Raw genomic sequence first — 20,059 nt, 5'->3', positions numbered from 1 at the left:
ATGTGGGACTCCATATCGACAAATGATATTTCTCTCGATAAAGAGTGCTACATGTTTTGCAGTGAGTTTAGCATATGATTGCGCTTCAACCCACTTCGTAAAGTAATCAATTGCTACTAGAATAAATTCGTGGCCTCCTGTCCCTGGGGGAGTGATCTTGCCAATTATATCAATTCCCCATGTAGAAAATTGCCATGGTGATGTGTAGGTGTAGAGCAAAGATGGAGGAACGTGTTGTAAATTGGCATAAATTTGACACTTAGGACATCTTTTCACGTATTGATGGCAGTCCCTATTCATGGTAGTCCAATAATACCCTTCTCGCATTATTTTTCCGGACTAACATTTTGCCATTTACATGAGTTCCACATATTCCTTCGTGGACCATTCTCATTATTCTTTGTGCATCCACCTTTCCTACACATAGGAGAGCTCGACCTTTAGGTACCCTTTTATGTAGCTCGTTGTCTATGAATACATACTGAGAAGCCAAAAGTCTCAAGGCTCGTTTTGCTCTTTTGTCAGCCTGAGGAGGGTATTCTCCATTGGTGACATAATTGAGAATGTCTGTGTACCATGGTTCTTCTTCTTGTTCTTCATCTTCGTCTTGGACTGGGTCGTCGTCTTCTATAGCCTGTATATATGCTGGTTTGTGCCTTTTTTCGATAGTTAGAGGCATTTGCTCGATATCCGTGGGAATCCTAACCATTGAGGCTAATCTTGCCAAGGCATCAGCAAATTGGTTTTCTTCTCTAGGTAGATATGTGTATTCTACCTTCTCTAACTGGTCGGTAAGAGTTTCCAGATAAGTTTGGTAAGGGGCTAGGCTTTCGCTCCTTACTTTCCACCTTTTAGATATTTGATTGATAATCAGAGAAGAGTCTCCGAATATCCTTAACTTCTTTACTCCCAATGCCAGGGCTGTTTCAAGGCCTACCACACATGCTTCATATTCAGCAGCGTTGTTGGTAACGTCGAAATCAAGCTTTATTGAGATTGGGACGTGTTCTTCTTTAGGTGATACTAGTAGCACTCCGACGCCACATCCCTTTTGGTTTGAGGCTCCATCGAAATACAAGGTCCAAGTATCATCTTCGGTGACCATCAAATCTTCATCTGGAAATTCATTGTCCTGTATTGGTGTCGAGTCTTCTATTGGAAAATCTGCCAGAAAGTCTGACACCACGGATCCTTTAATAGCTTTTTGTGGCATAAACCGCACATCGAACTGGGCTAAGTTGACTATCCATCTTGAAATACGTCCATTGAGTGTTGATTTCTCGAACAAGTATTTGAGTGGATCTAATCGGGATACTACGAAAACGGTATGCACCAACATGTAGTGTCTCAACTTAGTTGTGGCCCACACCAAAGCGAGGCACAATTTCTCGAGTGGTGTATAGCGTGTTTCGTATTTGAGCATCTTCTTAATTAAGTAATAGATTGCATTCTCTTTGTTTTCTACCTCTTGTGCTAGCATGGCTCCCATTGTCTCTTTGGTAACCGTCAAATATAACCTAAGAGGTATTTCGAGAAGTGCTGGCGCTAATACGGGAGGATTTGCGAGATAGGCTTTGATCCAATCAAAGGCTTTTTGACACTCATCGTCCCATATTACTGGTACATTCTTCTTGAGCTTTTTGAAGATTGGTTCACATATCGTTGTCAGTTTTGATATGAACCTACTTATGTATTGCAACCGGCCAATGAATCCTCGGATCTGTTTCTCAGTCTTGGGCGGTGGCATCAACATGATTGCTTTAATCTTGGTTGGATCTATCTCTATTCCTCTAGAGCTTATGACGTATCCCAAGAGCTTGCCTGAGGTGACTCCAAAAGCACATTTTGATGGATTCAACCTCATATTGTATTTTCTTAGCCTTTCGAAAAATTTCCTTAAGGCTACTTGATGGCCTGGACGGTCCTTTGATTTCACAATCATGTCGTCGACATATACTTCAACTTCTTTGTGCATCATGTCATGGAGTAAGGCAGTTGCTGCACGTTGGTAAGTAGCACCTGCGTTTTTCAACCCAAATGGCATTACCGTGTAACAGTAAGTGCCCCATGGTGTGATAAAGGTCGTTTTCTCCATGTGTTCTTCCGCCATGAGAATCTGATTGTACCCTGCATATCCGTCCATGAATGAGAGAAGCGCGTGATTTGCCGTGTTGTCTACCAGAATATCGATGTGTGGCAAAGGGAAGTCGTCCTTTGGACTTGCCTTATTTAGATCTCGATAGTCGACACACATCCTTACCCTTCCGTCTTTGTTTGGAACTGGGACGACGTTGGCGACCCATTCGGGGTATTTGGATACCTTGATGAAACCTGCAGTTATTTGTTTTTGAACTTCTTCTTTTATTTTAAGTGCTACGTCGGGTTTCATTCGACACAACTTTTGTTTTACAGGTTTCATTCCTGGAATTAATGGTATAATGTGTTGAGCTATTTCTCTGTTAATGCCTGGCATATCTTCATATGACCAAGCAAATACATCGATAAATTCTTTAAGCAAGTTAATTAAATCGGTTCTTTCTTGTTTATTCAATGTTAGTCCGATTTTAACTTCTCTTTTATGAGTTGAATCATTTGAGATGTCAACTGTTTTAGTCTCTTCAATTACTGGTGTTTTCTTTTCAAGTGTTTCCATTGCTTTAATAATTTTTTTATCTTTTTCATCGTTAGCTAAGCAATGTTCGTCATCTTGGGTTAGAGAAGAACACGAGGAGTAAGGAGAATGAGAGATATTATTATACTCTAAGATCATTACATCAAAGAGTGATATGTCCTCAGGGACTGGATCACTAACTATCCTAGGAGAAGAAACAGGAAGGGGAGGCATTATAGCTAAAGACTTAGAAGATTCTAAAGGGAAAGACTCTGACTCAGACTCTAACTCTAACTCTGACTCTGACGATTCTTCAAACATCGGCCCTTGCCTTGTCGTGATTGATATCTTCCTTCCACCTGGAGTAGTCACCTTGATAGTCTTGCGCCACCCTTGCAGTGATCCTTCAGCTGGAGTAATTAGCTTCGAGGGGTCAAAGTTCTCACTTTGTAGGACCGTTTGAATGAGTGAGGAGTTATCTTCCTCATAAACTGGCTCATTCTTTTCTCGCCCAAACAGTAATCCCATGACGTTAAAGTAAAAGCATGGGGGTGCTTTCTCCTTATGGACGGGAGTTGGGATTTCATCAGTGAAATAGCAATCTAAGAAAATCTCGAATCCTGGTTGTCGTATGCCATTTACAACAAATGGTTCGGGAAATTCATGGCATGGATAGTCTTCTCCTTCTTTTATAAACTGACCATTAAGCGTAAGAGGGTACTGATCCATTGGAATTGCTTTCTTTTGAATGCGAGCGGCCCTACATGCTTTCAACTTGTCCTGGGCTCGCTTGAGATCTTTCCGAGTCGGTTCGAAACCAAGTCCGAAAGTATCTAGTTTAGGGAGGCCAGGTGACTCCACCGATTTTGCTATCCCCTTCTTTTTTCCTAAGGTCATCCCAGGGAAGTGTCCTTGTTTCTTCAGCATAGTGTTGATAATCATGTTGGAATGGAGTTCGTGGCAAAGAGATGTCCTTTCATCCTCTTGGATTAAGGAGACTTCTTCGTTAAAGCCCCATAGGTCTTCGTCATCTTCGTCGTGCTCTACGTTGATGATTGGATTTTCTATTGATTTGATCCTCATCGACGAAGCATCAATAGTGATTGGGATTCCTCCAACTATGGCTTTCACTTGTTGGTGGAGAGATGAAGGGACGGCCTTTAGATCATGGAGCCAAGGGCGTCCTAATAACAGATTGAATGAGGCTTTGATGTCTACCACTTGAAAAGTAGTAGCATGTTCTATTGCTCCTACCGTCACATTTAGGGTTATTTTGCCAAGAGCTTGACGACGAGTATTATCGTAAGCTCTTATTCCTTGTGTAGACGGAGTTAAATCCTCATCCCTTATGCCGAGCATCCTCGCAGTCCTAAGTGGACAGACATTGATAGCCGATCCATTGTCTGCAAGAGTCATGGGAACATTCATCCTTTTACAGACTACCATGAGGTTTAACGCCTTGTAGTGTTTGTCACCTTCTGGGGGTAGATCTTTATCAGAGAAGGTGATTAGATTAATTGGACTAGGGAGGTCACTCGTGAGGAAGTTAGCTAGTCCCTCAGGAGTGGTGTCAGAATCTATCCCGATTTTATCCAAGGCATTCATCACAGCCAACCTATGTTCTCGAGATGTTGCCAGAAGCTTCCATACATTCATCTCAACTTTTGTCTTCTTGAATTGTTTAACGATGTCATTGTCTTTGATGATAGGTATGGGAACTTGTTGTACAGTAGGCATAGGTTGTGTTGAAACGGGAGGTTGCATTCTCCCGGATCTTGTGAGGACGTCTATTGATGAATCTTCTTCAGCCCAAATGTCGTCTGTGGTGTATGATACAGAAGGTGAAGGTCCTACTATGTCTTTTAGGTAGACATCTTCTTCATCACTGTCCCATAGTCCATTAACAGTTATGTCCTCTTCTTGTTGAACTTGGACTAATTCCTTTTTATCAATCATTTTCTGCACCAAATCCTTGAACTTGAAGCAGTTTTCTAGGGTGTGTCCTCCTGACTGATGGTACTGACAGTAATATTTATCTGTCCTTTTTAATGATTCAAATGGTCTCGGTTCGAGAGGTTTGACCTTGCCACTCTCGGAGAGCATTTCAAACATTTGTGCATACGGGATCCCAATTGGAGTATAAACTTTATTGCTCTTCTTGGGTCTTTCGGTGACTTGTAAGGGAAAGTACTTTGCCTCATAAGTCGTTTTCACTGGTGTGAATTCTCTCTTAGGTTCTTCCTTTGGACATGGAAGTTCATCATATTTCTTGTGAAGTTCGTTCATAATTTTAAGAGTTTCACGTAACAGTTGCGATGTCTCCCTCATAAACAGTGTGAGCAACCGTATGTCTACCTCATTTGCTGGTTCTGGAAGGTTATCTTTGACATTGAAAAAGATCTCTTCTTCTTCTTCTTCGACATTGGTTGCTTTGACAGGCTTAATAAGAGATGAAGGGTCAACTTCGCTTTCTTCATCGGAGATAGCCAAAGTATGAGCTAGAGGTGCATTGTCAATACTCGGCTTCTTACTGGCAGGGGGCAATGGAAGCTTGTTACTGTCAATTAGGTCTTGGATAGCTTCTAACAGCTTTCAGTAGAATGGCCCCTGCCTTGGTGATATTTGCAATGTGCGTTGGGGTTCCAGTTAGGCGACCTCTTCTCAACTGGTGGATCCCCAAATGGTCCAATGGGAGTTATAAGACCTTTTGCATTTAATCGGTCAAATGCGGGGTGATAACTCATGCCAATAGGAGTGAAGTTTCTCCTAAATGGTTTCTTTTGTCCTTGGTTGTTCATGGCGAGGACTTCTCTTAGATTAAAGGTGCTAACATTATTTGAGTGGGCGGTTTTGGAAGAAGAAGGATTGTCGCTCTTCTGTCCTTTCCAGCCACTGTTGGAGCTATTGTTGGCAGCTTTAGATTTAGCCAAGTCATCTTCAATATTAATCCCAATATCATAAACAGCCTTAAAAGTATGAAGGTTATTTTGATATTTAAGATTTTTTGAATATTTTTCTTGGAGGTTTTTAATGAACAGTCTCACAGACTCTTTTTCACTCGGTACCTCGATCATTTTAGCTGAGGTTTCTCTCCACTTGTTAAAGAAAGCAGTGAAGCCTTCGTTCTCCTTCTGTTTGAGGATTTCAAGTTCTCTATGGTCAGTTTCGACTTGAATGTTGCACTTGTACCTATCAACGAAAGCGTTTGCTATGGATTCCCAGGTAGAGGTCTTTTCTTTTTAAGAGAAAAGAACCATTATTGGCAAACGGTCTCGAGAGATAGTGAGAACAGGGAAGGGAAGACTTTCTTATCGATACCCTTGATACTCATTATTGTTTCAAATGCTCTTAGATGGAAGTAGGGGTTGTCGATTGCCCTAAATTTTGGGATGTCGTTGGCACTGAACTTCTGCGGAAGAAGATCTTTATCCACCGAGACCCCTTGGGATGTGAGTTCTTGAAACTTGTAGTCGCTGGACAACTTGCTTAGGCTCTCTTGCATGAGGTCCATTTTTTGTTGCTTCACGGGATCCTCGATCTTGAGTGCGAGAAGCTTCAGTGTCTCAGTTACAGTAGCCAGTCGGTTCTTGAGATCATTGACTTCTTCTTGAGTTTCCATTATGACTCTTGCTTTCCTCTTGCGGGCTATAGGTTTGTCGAAAAGTTGGACTTGTACGAAGAGGTTATCTTTGATTAATCGTCCTTCCTTTCTTGACCACGCGCTGTAAATTAAGCCAATTTGCGTTTTAGTTACTTGACTCGAATCAATTTGACTTTATGGTTTTTATTTTTTTTTTAAAAAAGTATATGCATATTTTTAGGGAGCAATAATGTACATGTGTTTAGGGAACTAAGTATTATTATTTATTGGAGGATTAATATCCGACTTACCCCCCTAAAAAAAAGACGAAAAGAGGCGCGCACACAAGACTCTCTTAATCATGGTCAAGACATGTGTATTGGTGTGTGTATGGAGTGTAAGTGACATGCTTGGACTCTTGTGTAAGACCATGGGACTTAGTGTCTAGACTCGAACATTAATTTAATTAAGCATTATAATCAGCAAAGTTAATCGAATTAAACAGAAAACCGACTAATTAGACATTAGGTGATGACTCGACAAATAATCCGAACTGTCGGCCAAGCGACAGAACTGGCGTCACAATATGGTGATTGGCGCCAGACGTTTTAGTAAATGTCTGGCGCTACACACCATACAGTGGCGCTACAGCTCAGACTTTGGCGCCAATATTGGAGCCTCGGTCTGGGACTGTTTTCGGTATTATTAGTCAACTGGGGTATGCCTAAAGTCGTACTAGGTCAATTCCGAAAAAAAAAAAAACTTTATTGACTCAAATTAATTAATTAATTAATTAATTAGGCAAAGTTCTTTAAGTCATTAATTTTAATCTCAACACAAATCAACAAACGGTTAAGAGGAGCATAGAATATATGTGCACAACAAATAATGCACAAGTAGTCAAGTAGGCACAATATGATGCAATGAGTTCGCAACCTAACCATGGCTCTAGTTCTCTAAAGTTCGGGATATGGTTTAGTCAAATAGGGTCCATGGTTAATTGTCCAGATGCACCGCGTAGAAGCCTAACCGTGAAGGGTTAACGCGTGTGGATAGGACACCGCGAGTTTTTAGAAAAAACTCACTTCCATGGTTTGGTGAACTCAACCTCTCAGATGTACCCTTTGTTGCCAGGAGCGTTCAATGGGGTAGATAGAGCATGAATTCCCAGAGGGTTATGTCCATATGTAGAACACATATAGGTATCAGAAAAGTGAGAAAAAATTCAATCAGGAAGTAGGATCGAGCAAACAATACGAAAAACCGGTCGAAATTAGAACGCATATTTCTGGCTCGGTATTGGGGGAAATTGGCGCTAGCAAACAGAGACTGGCGCCAACTTTTAACTGTAGCGCCTGGCGCCAATACTGGCGTCTGGCGCTACGGCTAAAAGTTTGGCGCCAAGCTCTGGCCCCTGACTCTACTTCCCACATGCCTCAGCAGCTTTCTGTGCTCAATAAAATCATCCAGTTTCGCGTGGTGCTATTTCAGTCCTAGTTGTGAAAGACATTTCTCAAATTTCCTACATGTAAAATCCTTATGTTTTTGACTCATTACGGATGGTCTTTCCAATGAGAACCTTTTTATGCATATGACAATAATGTTAATCAAAATTACGCACATGAAATACTTAGAACTTTTCAAGTCTCATCCACTCATTCTAAATCATTGCCGAAACAAATTCAGGAATTAAAATAGAAATCCTCCCCAGTGGAGTCGCCAAAAACTATAGGGAATAATTTCAAGCCTTTAAAATCCCACTAGCTTGAACCCCACTGTGATCATACACTAAAGTACGGTGGCGTCCAAAAGGGAAGAAGATAGAGCAAAAGAGTCGCCAACAAGTTTTTAAGGAACTTGTAAACCGTTCATAGGATGAAGGTTACACCCCTTAACGATCCAAGAGATCGTCAACTCCATAAGGTCATGAACCAAATAAGGGTTCGGGGATGAAGGTACAAACCCAACCTAAAAGAGATTGAACCTGCCCTAATAATAGGCCTCTACTTTATTCTGTTCGTATTCATGTGCGCTTTCTGACTAACATACAATCAATAGGATTAACCCTAAACCTGTTTAATCTATGTTGGTTGAATATTAATGCACAAATAAACTATTATTGGCGATCACTTGAATTATAATCACAATTAACCTAACAAGATTATTAAATATCTTATTAAGCGTGATTGCAAATACCAATTCCCTTTAACATGCAATAAAAGGTGATCAAGCAATAAATAATAAAAATATATCAAGCAACATAATCAAAGATCAACATCATTAATAATAATAATAAATAATAATAATAGCACCATAAATAAAATAATTATCATGTTCATGTTAAAGCATAGCAAGATCCTAGGCATGATACTAACAAGATTAATAACAAACCCTAGCATGTCACTAAACATTAAAAATCAAATATTTAGCCCTAACATGATACTAACATGAATTAATATTAGGAAGAACATAGGAAGCATCGTACTTTTAATCATACTTGATATTAAATTTACCCTAGACATGATACTAGGAATTATAATAACAATGTAAACATGATTTCTACATCATAATATCAATTAAACCATTAAAGTACTTACTTGGATGCCTCGTACCTCTTTCTAATAACAAAATACACACGTTAGTAACTTCAAGGAAAATAATAATCAAACAATTAAATTAAATAATTGAAATAGAGATTTGGGACCAAACCCTCAAAAATTAAACCTTTCACGTCTAGGGCGAAGGCAACTTCGAATATGGCTAGGTGTATCAAGATCTTGTGAATGCGGAATTTTGTATTAGAAAGCAAGAAAGAATATTTATTCTAAAGAATTAATATTATTGAAAGTTGATGAATGAAAGATGAATGAATGAATTGATGAAGAAAATGAATGATTTGTGAATGAAGAGAGTTGATGATGAGAGAATTAGAGAATTGATGATTCTTGGTGAATGAAAACGGAGTTTTTGATACGATATTTATAGAGAAAATCATCCAAAAAAGATAATTTAACAAAACAGAGTCTGAAGATCGAAAAACAACCTTGGCGCCAGCCCTGGCTAGTTGGCGCCAGGACCAGTGGCTAGCGTCAGGCGCCAATGGCTAGCGCCTAGCGCCAATCCTGGTTCCAGGCGCTAAGGCCTGGGGTTGGACGCCAAACTGATTTTCCACGCGTTTTCGAAAATCTGATAAATTTCCCGTACTGGAAGATAAAATGATATAATTTCAATCGAAAATGCTATTTGATCTTGATTAAAACTCTAAAGAGTCCTAATTGAATCAGGAATGATAAAGACCTTCTAGAATGTTCTAGAAGACTAAAACCATTCCTAATTGCATTAGGAATGATAAATTATATTAGGCCCTCCCCTAAATCATAGGGTCGTACTTAAAGCTCAAACCGGGCCCAGTTTAGTAAATTGGCCATAACTTCCTCAATATTCATCGGAATTGGGCTTATAATATATCGTTGGAAAGGTCTTTGCAAGCCTCATCCAACTACACCACTATTGGACCCATATAATGGACCAACCAAACTGGATTGGCTGTTTTCTTAAAATAAAGTTTTCAAAAAACAGGGAGAAGAGAAAAAGAAATAAAACTTTCCGCAACACTAGACCTTTCCACACTTTCGTTTCATTCGATTATGATTCGACGTGAAAGGCACTCATCACCGGGTTTGGTTTTGGGGAGACACAAATGGGTGTCTACAGGTGTTAATTGATGAATCCGGATTACTTCATATTGGAATGAATACAAAACCTAAAATACAAAGAAATCTGAGTCTATCACCAAGTCTAAGTAGACAAAATTCAACAATAATAAGAATGAAAAAACAAGGTGATGAAAAGCCAGAAGAGGATGAAGAAGAAATATTAGTTCTACTAAAGAAACTAAATGAAAAATATGAAAGTAAAAAGGCCTTAAAACAACCAGCAAGACATAGTATTGATATGGGATCATATTCTAATTACGAGTTAAATGAAGATCCAAATAATTCTATTGATAAAAGGAAGGTAATTGGATAAAAAAACCAAAACTGTGAGTGAACCAGTATATGAAGATGAAGTTATTATGCAAATGGAAGGTTGTAATGAAATATCCCGTACTAATCCTAATAGCATCTATATTCCAATTAATATATGCATTGAGGATTATAATAAATATAAAAATTATGTGCATATATTGATACTAGTTGTTCTACATGTTTTGGAAAGAAGTCATTATTTCCATAATTCTTTTGGAAAAAGGCTAAAAATCCTATGCAAGTTAGAATTGCTAATAATAGTGTCATGATGCATACGGAGATAATTGAAGAATTACCAATAGAAATTGGAGTTCAATGTGTCATTCTTCAATTGCTAATAATAGTGTCATGATGCATACGATTAGGGACAAGGAAAGTAGGGAGTCACCAACAAGTTTTTAAGGAACTTGTAAACTGTTCACGGATCATAAAAGGCAACCACGAAAAAAGGGACAACGATAGGCAACAACGATTGACCCGTGAAGGTTACACCCCATTCATAATCCATGAGATTACTAACTCCATATGGTTCAGAACCACGAAAGGAGGATCGAGGATGATGGTACAAAGTGAGTCATGGAGTCACATTCGCCCGTATTGGCCTCTACTCGATTCTTATTGTGAAAAGTGATTCCTGCGATCTCAAAGGCATACAAACAAAATATTCAATTTGCTTCAAACTATTATTATGCTAAATTGGTTTAATATTAATGCAACACATAATTCTAAAATATCGTAATCATTTGATTAAACAACAAGATTAAAAAGGAACCTAAACCGGTCGTCCAAATTATCTTATTATGCGTGATTTTCAATTACATATTCCCTTTAACATGCAATATGGTGATCAATAAATATAATAAATAAACATTAATATTGAAAGCAATTTAACAATAAATCCAACAATATAAAATCGTTAGAAAAATAATAGAAATAAAAGGAACATAATTCTTACTTTGATTCTGTTTGCTTGCAACTATATAATGATAAACGCGTTAGTAACTTCAAGGAAAAATAATAACTAAATTAAATAGAGTTGATTTGGGACCAAACCCTTAAACAGTTCTACCTTTTACGCCTTGGCTTAAGTACAGAACCTCGAGTAAAGTATGGACTCCTTGGAGCGCTTGAAGAGAGAATTTTGAAAGAAGAAGGGTAGGCTAGTGTTTAGGCTAGAGCATAGAAGAGAGAAAAAGAGAGTTAATTCATGCCCCGTACATCAGAAATGAGGGGGTATTTATAGGGAAAATGAGTAGAGGGAACACACAGAACCCTAAAAAGATAAAAACCCTAAAAAATAGCACCGCGACACGGTGCCAGGCACCGTCAGACGGGGCAAACTCCCGTGACACGGAGAAAAACAGAGTGGCGCGGGAAATAATTAGGTTATGGGAGATAAAACGCGTGAAGGGTTTACGCAGAAAGGACTTAATCATTGTTTTTGGTCTATATAGATACGATATTTATAGAGAAAATCATCCAAAAAAGATAATTTAACAAAACAGAGTCTGAAGATCGCAAAACAACATTGGCGCCAACCCTGGCTAACTGGCGCCAGGCACCAGTGGCTAGCGCCAGGCGCCAATGGCTAGCGTCTGGCGCCAAGCCTGGTTCCAGGCACCAAGGCCTGGGGTTGGACGCCAAACTGGATTTCAACGCGTTTTCGAAAATCTGATAAGTTTACCGTACTGGAAGATAAAATAATATAATTTCAATCGAAAATGCTATTTGATCTTGATTAAAACTCTGAAGAGTCCTAATTGAATTAAGAATGAAAAGACCTTCTAGAATGTTCTAGAAGACTAAAACCATTCCTAATTACATTAGGAATGATAAATTATATTAGGCCCTCCCCTAGATCATTAGGCCGTACTTAAAGCTCAAACCGGGCCCAGTTTAGTAAATTGGCCATAACTTCCTCAATATTCATCGGAATTGGGCTTATAATATGTCGTTGGAAAGGTCTTTGCAAACCCCATCCAACTACACCACTATTGGACCCATATCATGGACCAACCAAAATGGATTGGCTGTTTTCTTTAAAATAAAGTTTTCAAAAACAGGAAGAAGAGAAAAAGAAATAAAACTTTCCGCAACACTAGACTTTCCACACTTTCGTTTCATTCGATTATGATTCGACGTGAAAGGCACTCATCACTGGGTTTGGTTTTGGGGAGACACAAATGGGTGTCTACAGAAGCCCCCACTTTGACTGAGTTTGGAGAAACGCAAGTTTCGAAAACGAAAGTCAAAGTATCGATAGGGACGGAGAATGATTCAGAACGTTCTGCGATCCTAAATCAATCTTGTAACGCCGATACCTGCAGAACTAGCATTAGTTAAACAGATAAACGAGTTAAGAAACGCGTATCTTGCACCGTCGAGCACACGTCTCTGAAAGTAACCGATTTGCTTTGATGACCTCCTGCAAGCTAGAGAACGACATCCCACTTGAAAACTGCTACGCCTGTAACTGCTTTCAAATTAGAAGATTGCTTCGCCTGAAACTATCCCCCTCCGCTGTGATAATATTCCACGTCCAAGGGAATATCATCGAAAATTATTTCTCTTGAAATAATTCTCAGTTGTTTGTGACAACTCTCCACAATCTAAAGAACGCCACCTTGCTGTTTCGATGTTCACTTGTCTCTGAACAAAGAGCTTCTTTTTCCCGCTGTGATAGTCTTCGAAAAGATCACTGCTTTTTAATATTTGCTATGCCAGTACGTCGGCGCTTTGCTGCTTGAGAACCAGTATGTCGGTGCTTTTGCTGTGATGACAATTCTCTTTTCTTTGGGAATAGTTGCCAACACAACTCTTGTATGATGTATGACAATCCGATGAAGGGAAAGTTGTCAATGCTTCGTAACAATCCATCCTTGGAAATGTTGTCACGATGAAGCGACAATCCGTACCTCGGAAAATTTGCCAAAATCCAATTTTTGGAAAAGTTGCCAATGCTTCGTAACAATCTTTCATAAGAACTTTTCTACGATCGACAATCCACATCTTGGAATATAACTCTTAAAAGCAATCCACCTTGGAAATTTTCCAACGCTGTGCGACAATCCTTTTGGGAAAATATTGCCACTATTGACAATCCGCGTCTTGGAACATTTGCAAAAAAGAGTCGACCGACAATCCACTTCGGGAAAATTTGCCACTTACTGAAATGAATGAAAATCCACGTTGAGGAACTTTTGCCGAAATTTATGATGAGTAGAAACGTACGACAATCCTTTAGGAAATTTTGCCATAGGGAACTGGGTGTATGAAAATCCAATCTTGGAAAACTTGCCAGCGATCTATGAATGTATGACAATCCGAACTTGGAAAAACTTGCCAAAAAAAGAAGGAGCACGACAATCCACGCTTGGAAACTTTGCCAGAGATGACAATCCAATCTTGGAAAAATTGTCGTTTAAGAAGAATGCGCGACAATCCATTTTTGGAAATATTGTCAGTTGGGGATGACAATCCAATTTTTGGAAAACTTTGTCGTTTAATAAGAATGCACGACAATCCATATTTGGAAATATTGTCGTTTAAGTGCTTTCTTTTGGACCGATGCTTTGGTGCTTGTGATGAGCCAATACTTAGGCGCTTAAGCTAAGTGAGACGATCTTTTGTCAGGTCAATCACTTACTACGATTGTAATCGAGCCGACTACTAATCATGTCAAATTGCTTATAGGGGCTAACTGGCGTACCAAGGAACCCGAAATTGCTGTATGAGGTCAAAATCACCTTTCTGAGAGGCTTCGAGCTCTGTCGTTGCTAAGATATCTCTGGCGCCAAGAATTGGAGTAGGGTCTTCCCTGTTCTGCTGCACCTGTATTTATTTTTTACTATAGAACTTTGCCAATTTCTTTAATTATCTTAGGGTTGACCTAAGGCTTAATGTTGCTTGACTCATCGACTTGACACAACTCAAGGTATAAACTTGACTCGATGTGATTGACTGACTCGAGGTTGACTCGACTCGAAGTGAAATGACACATGTGTTAGAATCAAATCAAAGTGATATGACACGACATGACTCAATGTGTACATGACTCGTGTGTGCATTGTAATGTGATCGTGCGACTCGAAAAATGCAAAAGCAAAAATTTTCCGTCAATTTTGTGGAGGGTACCGACTTTCTCCCGAAAAAGAAAGACGCGAAGAAAGAATCGAAGTTTTCGAATGCATGTTGAATGAGCTTAGTCAAATGTTGTTTGATACTATCTCTCAAGGTTCAAGGATTAATTCATCCTAGGCTATCTCAATGGTTGACTCAATGATGAAAGCATTTAGGTAACTTAGGTACGGAGGCTAAGCACTTCATACTTCGTGATGCAATGATGATTATGATTGATTTTGACAAAGCATGCTTCAGCGTTAAGATTTCATGACAAAGGGTTCCTAAGGGAAATATATTTGGTCATGTATGCATGATGTGTGTGATAGTGACACTAAAGTTAGGCCGCAAGAGCTAAGTGTGTGGAAAAATATATTATCGAAAAGAGTCAAATGGTGGTGACTCTTAGGCTAGGTAAGCTAATGATGTAGGGATCAAGCCCCCAAGTCTAGCTCTAAGTGAATAGGGATGAGCATTGGAGATCCCTTGATATGATCATGGTGCAAGTGTGTGAATGTGAATATGAATGCATGTTTATTACGGCCGCACCTCGATGTAAGGTTGCCTACGTATCCGTTAGGAATCAGGCCGAACGTAGCTCTAGCCGAACCTCGCACAAGTGTGTATACCTCAAAAAAAGGTCTTTTTAAGGGTTGTAACGTGGTTAGGCTAAAGGGTTAAAGAAGAAGGGGATAAAGGCTCAAGACCCTAGATAAGCCCCCAAGGTGTGCAACTTCGCTTTTGAATCTTTGTATTTTCATGCTTGAGGTTTTCTACTCTTTTTTAGCTCTTTTTGCTTTAGCATTTATTTTATTTTAATAAGTGTGGGCAATCTCGATCATGCGGTCTATCACTCACTTGGCATTCATGTTTCTCAGGCACGGTACCGAGCACTCGATAAGAGACGCAATATGAGACATGTTCTTATCGAAGATACTTTCATATCAAAGACATTGGAACACTTACCTTTTTGTACACTTGTTTTCGTTTTTTATTATTGCTTATTTTTTTCTATTGCTTTCTTTTGAATTCGCTCAAGCTTTCTTTAGAATTGCATAAGTTGCACGCCATCCCATCCCAAGGTTAGGTAGATGTAGGTTGAAAAAAGAAGGGTCTATCGTTAGACGAGGCTCAAAGTGGTTTATGAAGAAAGGATTGTATAATTGAAGGGCGAAAGGAGATATGATGTGGCTACAAGGGGTGCCTCAAATCATTGGTATACCTTGTGCTTAATTCGACTTGGATTTTTTTTTTTTTTTTTTTTTTTAATGAAATGATTATATGCAAGGAAATAAATGCTCATTTTATTAAAAAGGGAAAAGAAAAGAAAAAACTACAAAATAATCTAAAGGAAAATAAAAGGTGCCTATGCTAGACTTATTGGGGAAAGGAAAAAAAAGAAAAAGAAATAAACAAAAGAGGTCATGAAATCTTGTCATTGAAGCTCGCCTCTTGTCTTGTGTTGTTTGCTCCGACATCATCCAGTCTTCTCGCTAGCTAGAGGCAATGGGATCTTATTTGCTTCTATGAGATCTTGAATGAGATTTTGAAACCTGTAGCATTGATCGGTAGTATGACCGTTTCCTCGATGGTATTTGCAATAGGAATTTGGATTCCATCTCGAAGATCGATTTTCTGGTGTTGGATCCTCGGTAGGGCCAATAGGTTTGATTAATCCTCGATCATAGAGATGATTGAAAGCAGCATCGTAGGTCATTCCAATGGATGTGAACTCTCGCCTGGGTTTCCTTTTAGATCCTTGATTGTCCACGGCTAAGACATCATTATGGTCAAAGGTACTAACATTGTTACTAGAGTGGGCGCTTTCGGAAGAAGAAGGATTGTCGCTCTTCTTTCCTTTCCAGCCACCGTGGTTGCTATTGTTAGTAGCTTTTTGCTTTGCGAGGTCATCTTCGATCTCGATACCTATGTCATAGACGTCCTTGAAAGTATTCAAGTTGTGTTGATATTTTAAGTGCTTTGAATACTTTTCTTGGAGATTCTTGATAAACATCCTCACGGATTCTTTTTCGGTGGGGACCTCAATCATCTTGGCGGAAGTTTCTCTCCATTTATTAAAGAAAGAAGTAAAGCCTTCATTTTCTTTTTGTCTTAGCATCTCAAGTTGTCTATGATCGGTTTCAACTTGAATATTGCACTTGTACCTATCAACGAAAGCGTTTGCTATCGATTCCCAGGTAGAGGTTTTCTCCTTGTCAAGGGAGAAGAACCATTGTTGGCAAACGGTTTCAAGAGATAGTGGGAACAGAGAGGGGAAAACCTTCTTATCGATACCCTTAATGTTCATTATAGTTTCAAAAGCTCTTAGATGGAAGTAAGGGTTGTCTGTTGCCTTGAATTTAGGGATGTCAGTGGCGTTGAACTTATGCGGAAGAAGTTCTTTGTCCAGCGAGACCCCTTGCGAACTCATGCCCTGAAATTTATAGTCACTAGATAGCTTGCTTAGACTCTCTTGCATGAGATCCATCTGTTGTTGCTTCACGGGATCATCAACCTTGAGGGTGAGTAGCTTCAGTGTTTCAGTCATGGTAACCAATTGGTTCCTAAGCTCATTGACTTCTTCTTGAGTTGCCATTATCTTTTTAGCCTTCCTCTTTCGACGAATCGGTTTATCAAAAAGTGAGACTTGAATAAAGAGGTTGTCCTTGATTAATCGCCCTTCTCTCCTCGACCAAGTACTGTGGAAAAGGAATTTGGGGGTACTTATTGTTAATTATTTGACTCAAACTTTATTCAACATGCAATGGATGGATGAGGTGAAGAAAGATGGAAGAATGTGAAGGAAGATTTAGATGGAGGGATATGAAGAATTAGGAATAGAATGTACCCCCAACTCAAATGACGGAAAAGACCGACTCATGCATGAACCTAAGACATGGCCATGGTGATGTATACTCAAAGTGTGTGCTAAGACTAGTGAGTGTAGGTGACATGTTAAGACTCTTGTGTAAGACCATGGGACTTAGTGCCTAAACTCGAACATTGATTCAATTAAGCATTATTGTCAGCAAAATTAACCGAATTAAGCAGGAAACTGATTAATTAGACATTAGCTGATGACTCGACAAATAATCCGAACTGTCGGCCAAGCGACAGGACTGGCGTCACAATATGGTGGTTGGCGCCAGACTTTTTAGTAAATGTCTGGCGCTACACACCATACAGTGGCGCTACAGCTCAGATTTTGGCACCAATATTGGAGCCTTGGTCTGGGACTGTTTTCGGTATTATTAGTCAACTGGGGTATGCCTAAAGTCGTACTAGGTCAATTTCGATTAAAAGAAACAATTTTGTTGATTCAAATTAATTAATTAATTAATTAATTAATTAGGCAAAGTTCTTTAAGTCATCAATTATAATCTCAACACAAATCAACAAACGGTTAAGAGGAGCATAGGATATATATGCACAACAAATAATGCACAATTAGTCAAGTAGGCACAATATGGTTTAGTTCGCAACCTAACCATGGCTCTAGTTCTCTAAAGTTCGGGATATGGTTTAGTCAAGTAGGGTCCATGGTTAATTGTCCAGATGCACCGCGTAGAAGCCTAACCGTGAAGGGTTAACGCGTGTGGATAGGACACCGCGAGTTTTTTAGAAAAACTCACTTCCATGGTTTGGTGAATTCAACCTCTCAGATGTACCCTTTGTTGCCAGGAGCGTTCAATCAGGTAGATAGAGCATGAATTCCCAGAGGGTTATGTCCATATGTAGAACACATATGGGTTTCAGAAAAATGAGAAAAAATTCAATCAGGAAGCAGGATCGAGCAAACAATACGAAAAACCGGTCGAAATTAGAACGCATATTTCTGGCTCGGTATTGGGGGAAATTGGCGCCAGCAAAAAGAGACTGGCGCCAACTTTTAACTGTAGCGCCTGGCGCCAATACTGGCGTCTTGCGCTACGGCTAAAATTTTGGCGCCAAGCTCTGGCCCCTGACGCTACTTCCCACATGCCTCAGCAGCTTTCTGTGCTCAATAAAATCATCCTGTTTCGCGCGGTGTTATTTCAGTCCTAGTTGTGAAAGACATTTCTCAAATTTCCTACGTGTAAAAATCCTATGTTTTTGACTCATTACGGATGGTCTTTCCAATGAGAACCTTTTTATGCATATGCCACAATGTTAATCAAAATTACGCACATGAAATACTTAGAACTTTTCGAGTCTCATCCACTCATTCTAAATCATTGCCGAAACAAATTCAGGAATTAAAATAGAAATCCTCCCCAGTGGAGTCGCCAAAAACTATAGGGAATAATTTCAAGCCTTTAAAATCCCACTAGCTTGAACCCCACTGTGATCATACACTAAAGTACGGTGGCGTCCAATAGGGAAGAAGATAGAGCAAAAGAGTCGCCAACAAGTTTTTAAGGAACTTGTAAACCGTTCATAGGATGAAGGTTACACCCCTTAACGATCCAAGAGATCGTCAACTCCATAAGGTCATGAACCAAATAAGGGTTCGGGGATGAAGGTACAAACCCAACCTAAAAGAGATTGAACATGCCCTAATAATAGGCCTCTACTTTATTCTGCTCGTATTCATGTGCGCTTTCTGACTAACATACAATCAATAGGATTAACCCTAAACCTGTTTATCTATGTTGGTTGAATATTAATGCACACACAAACTATTATTGGCGATCACTTGAATTATAATCACAGTTAACCCTAAACAAGATTATTAATTATCTTATTAAGCGTGGTTGCAAATACCAATTCCCTTTAACATACAATAAAGGTGATCAAGCAATAAATAAATAACATCATGAATAATAATTATAATAATAACAATATCAATCATAATCATAATAATCATAATCATGTTAAAGCATAGCAAGATCCTAGGCATGATACTAACAAGATTAATAACAAACCCTAGCATGTCACTAAGCAACAAAAATCAAATCTTTAACCCTAACATGATACTAACATGAATAAACATTAGGAAGAAAATAGGAAGCATCATAGCAATCATATTTAATATTAAAAATACCCTAGACATGATACTAGGAATCATAATAACAATATAAACATGATATCTACATCATAATATCAATAAAACCATTAAAGTACTTACTTGGATGCCTCGTACCTCTTTCTAATAACAAAATACACACGTTAGTAACTTCAAGGAAAATAATAATCAAAACAATTAAATTAAATAATTGAAAGAGAGATTTGGGACCAAACCCTCAGAAATTAAAACCTTTCACGTCTAGGGCGAAGGCAACTTCGAATATGGCTAGGTGTATCTAGATCTAATGAATGCGGAATTTTGTATGAGAAAAGCAAGAAAGAATATTTATTCTAAAGAATGAATGAAAATTGATGAATGAAAAGAATTGATAAAGAATTGATGAACGCTTCTTGAAGAATGAATATTGATAATTGGTGAATGAAGAGAGTTGATTAAAACTTAAGAATAAAGAGAATTGGTGAGAATTCGTCCATGAAAACGGAGTTTTAGATACGATATTTATAGAGAAAATCATCCAAAAAAGATAATTTAACAAAACAGAGTCTGAAGATCGCAAAACAACATTGGCGCCAACCCTGGCTAACTGGCGCCAGGCACCAGTGGCTAGCGCCAGGCGCCAATGGCTAGCGTCTGGCACCAAGCCTGGTTCCAGGCGCCAAGGCCTGGGGTTGGACGCCAAAATGGATTTCAACGTGTTTTCGAAAATCTGATAA

This window comes from Chenopodium album, chromosome 6 (assembly GCF_948465745.1).
Source record: "Chenopodium album chromosome 6, dcCheAlbu1.1, whole genome shotgun sequence".
Classification (NCBI taxonomy): Eukaryota; Viridiplantae; Streptophyta; class Magnoliopsida; order Caryophyllales; family Amaranthaceae; genus Chenopodium; species Chenopodium album.
Note: the sequence above shows the minus strand (reverse complement) of the source record.